Here is a 6693-nt window from a genome sequence, read left to right as displayed (position 1 = left end):
GAGGTGGTAGGCTCTCCATAGTCTTGCCCTACAATAGATTCCTGTGCTGACCTCAACTTTCTGGTGTTGGACCTCCATGGATATTTGAGGTTCAGAGTTCTGGGTTTTCAAGGTACTTTACGGTATCTAAAAACAGAGTACTAGGAACTCTGTGGTCCCTAGAACCACCAGTAAGATGCAGTGGATTGAGCACAGTACTTGAAGTCAGGAAGACTTGAGTTTATTGGCCTCAAAGACTTACTAGCTGTGTGATCCTAGGCAAGTCACTTAGCCTCTTCTAACTTAATTCCTCAACTGTTTTAAACGGAGACATTCACATGTACCTACTAAGTTATGGGGATCAAATGAGATACTTGTAAAGCACTTAGCATAATACTTAGCACACAATAGCCCCTTAATAAGTTCTTATTTCCTCTCTGCCCCTGGTCTGGTGGTCCTGGTCTGAGGGTCACTGCCCCTCTCTCTGGTCATTGTTAGGTGCTTTCAATACCTACTCTATGAGTTTCTATCCTGGGACTTTTCCAGGGGAGCCCTCCACTCCTTGTCTACCTACACAAGCCTTTGCTGGCTCCATTGGACTGTTGGGAGACTACAGGATTTGAGTTTGTTTTTATTGATAGTTCTCTTTCCTATCACTTATGGAATGGAGGTAGTCATTGTAGTTTCTCATTGGATTTCTTGATATTATTCAGCCTGGCACAAATACCATATTTTTTTTGGAGCAGGAGTAGGGGAACTGGGAGGTCTGCCTTTGTTCAAGAAGCTACCTTGGTCAGAAGCTCAGGTAACTAAAACTCCAGGTATATGTCACACAAACTATTTTGTCTAGACCAGTGATGGGCAAACTTTTTAAAGAAGGGGCCAAAGGAAAGGAAATGCTCATCTGTCAGTCTGTTTCTAAGGCAACTCTTTCAAACTTTTATTGTATTGTATCCTACTCACTGTATTCATCAGATTAGGAATAATGTCACCCTTCCAGATAGAACATTTTAGCTGCATCTGGCCCGCTGGCTGTAGTTTGCCCATCACTGGTCTAGACAACTCTTCCGTATCCAATGTTTATGGGAAAAGTTTTTGAATCCAAATGTAGGAATTCATATGTGTCCAATAAAATGTCATTGTAGCCATTTTCCAATCGACAAATGATCAAGGGACATGAACAGACAGCTGTCATATGATGAGATCAAAACTATCAATAAGCACATGAAAAAGGGTTCTAAATCCCTCCTGACTAGAGAAATACAAATTAAAACAACTCTGAGGTTGTTGTCACACCTAGCAGATTGGCCAATGTGACAGCAAAGAAAGTGATAAATGTTGGAGGGGATGTGGCAAAATTGGGACATTAATGCACTGCTGGTGGAGTTGTGAATTGATACAGCCATTCTGGAAGGCAATTTGGAACTATGCTCAAAGGGCTTTAAAAGAATGCCTGCCCTTTGACCCAGCCATACCACTGCTGGGTTTGCACCCCAAAGAGATAATAAGGAAAAAGACTTATACAAAAGTATTTATAGCCACACTCTTTGTGGTGGCAAAAAATTGGAAAATGAGGGGGTGTCCTTCAATTGGGGAATGGCTGAACAAATTGTGGTATATGTTGGTGATGGAATACTATTGTGCTGAAAGGAATAAAGGAATTGGAGGAATTCCATGTGAACTGGAACAACCTCCAGGAATTGATGCAGAATGAAAGGAGCAGAATCAGGAGAACATTGTACACAGAGACTGATACACTATGGTAAAATCGAATGTAATAGACTTTTCTACCAGCAGCAGTGCAATGACCCAGGACAGTTCAGAGGAACTTGTGAGAAAGAACGCTATTCATATCCAGAGAAAGAACTGTGGGAGCAGAAATGCATTAGAAAAATATATGCTCGATCACATAGTGTGATAGGGATGTGATTAGGGTTTTAATGTTAAAAAGGATGGCTCTACTGCAAACATGAATGAGATGGAAATAGGTTTTGAACATGATACATGAATAACCCAGTGGAACTGCTTGTTGGCTTGAGGAGGGGGAAGGAGAGAGCGGGGGAGGGGGGATTGTGAATCATGTAACCATGGAAAAATATTCAAAATTTAAAAAAATTTAATTTTAATTAAAAATAATGTCATTGTATTAGATTTGGCTCATCATTCCAACCTGTTGAGACCTTTTGAGAATCTCAATTCTGTAGTCTACATTAGTTAGACCATATTTGGAATTTTGTATTCAGCTCTGGTAGCCACAATTCAAGGACACTGATAAGCAGGATAATAACCTGATGAGAGCACTCTCTTCCTGCTTTCCATCCCAGATTTGTGCACCTAAAAATCTGATGAGCATTCATGACCGTATAAGTCTTTGTTCAAGTTACTGAATAGTAGTAGGTAATGTCAAGTTTCCTATACCACTCTATTATAAATCTATCTCCAAGAGAATCTCAATCCATTAATTACCCACTGTTTGAATCTCTTTGTTTTACCAGTTCTCCCCTCCATAAAATGAATTATAAGTTAACCCTGCCCGTATCTTTCTATATTTTCTGCAGTGATGCTATTCTCAAATGCCTTATGGAAATCCAAATATCCTGAGTCAGTAGCATGGCAAATAACCACAGTAATCTGTGGAACATAGAATCGCCCTGTTTCTTTGGTATGAACCAGAAGTTCAGAACTTAGGAGCTGAAAAGGACTTCAGAGGCCTATCTAGCTCAGTTCCTATGTGAAAAAAATTCATATTAGAACAAACCTGAAAATTAGCCATCTAGCATTGACCTGAAGATCCCCAGGGAAGAAAACCCCACTTTTACTAAGGAAAACCATTTCCCTTTTAGATAACTTTAGTTGATATGAAACTTTTCTTCTTCTCTTTTTGCTTACGTCAACCTTATATTTGGCTCTTTCCAATTTCCACCCATTGCTGCTAGTTCTGCTTCTCGGGGCCTGACCAAATCTGATCCCTCCTTCATATGACAGTCTTTCAACTTTTCACACAGCTGCCAGGCCCCTACTGAATCCTTTCTTCTTGTCATTTCCTTCAACATGAACTTGAGACCTTTTATAATCCTGATTGCTCTCCCTTGGTTATTCACCAGGTTTTCAATGTCATTAAACTACGTCTCCTTAATTGCCATACTTCACATGTGATCAGTGTACAGAGAGTCTATCACCTCTCTAATTCTTGACACTTTCTTCATGGACCTTGGACTGCACTAGCCTTAGGGGATACCATACCATATCATTTCTGTATCATCCACAGAAATACTAAGATCTTTTTCGGAAAAAAAAAATGCTCTCTAACCATTCCTCCCTAATCTTGTACTTATTATGTCGATTTCTTGAGCCCAACCAAAAGTATATATTATATGAGAGACAAAAACAGGAGATCATGTCGCTGTCAGAAAATGTTATAAAAACAAAGCTCAAAAAGGTATTCAAATAGAATTTTGGTCTGTGTGATTCAAATCAGAAGAAAGACTAGAAAAGAAACCAATTTGCAACAAATTAAATCAAGGAATTAAAAGATCCTTTGTGTTCTGTTACAGCAAATTTGGAAACCTATGAAACAGAAGACTGGGAAGAGAGACAGTATGTTAACTGTATAAATGAAGAGGAAGACAGAAGTTCTCCAAAGTGACTGTGTCACAGGTAACACATATACAGATATATTAAAACAATCAATCAATTAGCAAATATTTATTAATCATTATGTGCCAGACAGTGTGCCAAATGCTAGGGATACTCATGATTAGTGAAGTGCAAATCAAAACAACTCTGAGGTACCATCTCATACTTAACAGATTGGCCAATATGACAGTAAAAGAAAATAATAAATGTTAGAGGGATTATGGCAAAATTGGGATGTTGATGCATTGCTGGTGGAGCTGTGAATTGATCCAACCATTCTGGAAGGCGATTTGGAATTATACCCAAAGGGTTTTAAAAGACTGCATATCTTTTGATCCAGCAATACTGCTACTAGGTTTGTACCTCAAAGAGAAAAGAATGAAAAATGTTTGTACAAAAATATTCATAGCTGTGCTCTTTGTGGTGGCAAAAAATTGAAAAATGAGGGAGTGTCCCTCAATTGGGGAATGGCTGAACAAATTGTGGTATATGATGGTGATGGAACACTATCGTACTATAAGGAAGGATAAACTGCTTATTTCTATACGAATTGGAAAGACCTCCACGAACTGATGCGAAGTGAAACGAGTAGAACCGGGAGAACATCGCATACAGAAACAGAAACATTGTGACACGATCAAATGTAAATAGACTTTGCTACTAGCAGTAATGCAGTGATCCAGGACAATCCTGAGGGATTTATGAGAAAGAACACTTTCCACATCCAGAGAAAGAATGGTGGGAGTAGAAACACAGAAGGAAAACATGATTTTACTTGTTTATATGGGTATAGGATTTGGGGTTTGGGTTTTTAAAAGATTACTCTATTATAAATATGAATAATATGGAAATAGGTATCAAATGATAACACTTGTATAACCCAATAGAATTGCTTGTCAGCTCTGGGAGTGGGGAGGGAAGAAAGGAGGGAGAGAAAATGTATCCTGTAACCATGGAAAAATATTTTAAAATAAATAAGATCTTTTAAAAATGCCAGGGATACTAAAAGAGTATCTTTAAAAGAGTATAAAAGAAGTTTCAAGGAGCTGATAAACTAATAAGGGAGATAACATACAAACAAATATGTACTAATAAAACATGTATAGAACAAATAGGAAATAATTAACTGAAGGAAGTCACTAGAATTAAGAGAGCTTCCTGGGGAAGATGGAATTTTAGTTGGCATCTGAGCAAATCCAGGGAAGGGAGTAGTAGATGAGAAGGAAGAACATTCCAAGAATGGTAGAACTGAGAGATGGTGTGTCTTGTTCAGGAAACAACTAGGAGGAAGCCAGTATCGATGGACCAAGAAGAACATGGTGGGGAGTAAGGTATAAGATGCCTGAAAAGGTAGGAGGGGGTTAGATTATGAAGGGCTTTGAGTGCAAAACATAGCATTTTGTGTTTGATTCTGGGGGCAAAAGGGAGCCACTAGAAACTATTGAGTGAGGGGAAGGGGTGAAAAGATTAAATATGTGCTTTGGGAAAAACATTTTATTGGCTGAATAAAGGATAGTTTGCAGTGAGGAGAAACAAGGCAGGCAGGACCATCCCCCCCACCCCAAGATTTATTGCAATACTTCAGACATGAGGTGATAAAGCACCAGGACAGAACCAATGTCAGAGGAGACAAGGGAGTATATTTGAAAGATGTTGCAAAAATGTTTTTAATTCATTTCTTTGTTACATTTAAATACTCAGTTAACTTCTCTCTCTCCCTCCTTCCCTTTTCCCCATTAGAGAAGGCATTATTCAACAAAAAGATATATGTATATATAAAACTGTCATTTCTATTTATCAGTTCTTTCTCTGGCAGTGGACATACACAGGTCATTCTTCAAACAATATTTCTGTTTGCTTTCTCCACATAAAATGTACTTTGGTTCTGCTTGTTTCACTCTTCATAATTCCATGGAGGTCTTTCCGTGTCTTTCTAAAATTAACCTGTTCCTCATTTCTTACAGCAAAATAGTATTCCATCACAACCGTATGCCACAACTTGTTTAGCCATTTCCCAATTGATGCGTCCCTTCTATTTCCAGTTCTTTGGCATCAAAGAGATAATCTAAATATTTTAGAAGAAGAAATATTTTAGTACATATAGTTTCTTTTCCATTTTCCTTGATTACTTTAGGAAATAAATCAACAGTGGTATTGCTGGGTCAAAAGGTATACAGAGTTTTATAACTTAAAATCTTAAAAAATTTCCCAGTGCTCCTAAAGACTAAGTGATTTCCCCAGAATCACACATGCAACTAAGATGAAATAATTTCACAACTTGAACTGAGGTTTTCCTAATCCCAGGATTGGCTCTCTATGTACCACTCCAGGCATTCTCTCGGGAGGTTGGAATATAATGACAAACTGAAATAGTCTTATGTTCTCAAGGAGCTTTCATTCTAATGGAAGGATTAAAGATGTCCATGGATCATAGATAAATACAAACTAAGTTGAAGAGCGAGAGAGCACTGATTTAATGAACCCCGAATTTCTAGAATAGCATTCGAGGGTCTCAGTATAGCCTATGGCTTGGGCAATATATCCTTCTAAGGTTTCCTGTGTCCTTCCGTGTGGTCCTGCAGTGTGATATTGAGGGAACAATGCTACCACAAAATAAAATCAAGGGCAGGAGGGAGATATATTGAGTGAAGGGAGCTGTATCTCCCTTCTGTGCACATGAGCTAAAGAGATAAAGAAGGATAAACATGAACAAAATGGAGCATGGATGGGGAAGAAATTAATAGTCACACTGAAGGAACTGGGGATGTTTAGCTTGGATAAGGGAAAACTTAGTGGGAAATGATGGTTATCTTTTTTATTGTTTATTTATTTATTTATTTGTTTGTTTTTAAACCCTTACCTTCTGTCTTGGAGCCAATACAGAGTATTGGCTCCAAGGCAGAAGAGTGGTAAGGGTAGGCAATAGGGGTCAAGTGACTTGCCCAAGGTCACATAGTTGGGAAGTGTCTGAGGCCAGATTTGAACCTAGGACTTCCCGTCTCTAGGTCTGGCTCTCAATCCACTGAGCTACCCAGCTACCCCTGATAGTTATCTTTTGAAGGACTACCATGTAAAAGA

The 6693-nt window shown here is 38.5% G+C and overlaps 1 long non-coding RNA gene across 1 annotated transcript in view; it reads left to right on the top strand.

Annotated features, from left to right (window-relative positions):
• Nucleotides 1-3561: 3561 nt before the first annotated feature.
• LOC123244448 overlaps nucleotides 3562-6693 on the top strand; it is a 37653-nt gene continuing 34521 nt past the window's right edge. Inside the window, exon 1 of the long non-coding RNA XR_006506077.1 lies at nucleotides 3562-3636. This is a non-coding gene — a long non-coding RNA (uncharacterized LOC123244448). The remainder of the gene's footprint in view (nucleotides 3637-6693) is intronic.

The sequence above is a fragment of the Gracilinanus agilis genome, chromosome 4 (assembly GCF_016433145.1).
Source record: "Gracilinanus agilis isolate LMUSP501 chromosome 4, AgileGrace, whole genome shotgun sequence".
Taxonomy (NCBI): Eukaryota; Metazoa; Chordata; class Mammalia; order Didelphimorphia; family Didelphidae; genus Gracilinanus; species Gracilinanus agilis.
This window is presented reverse-complemented; position numbering and strand designations above follow the sequence as displayed.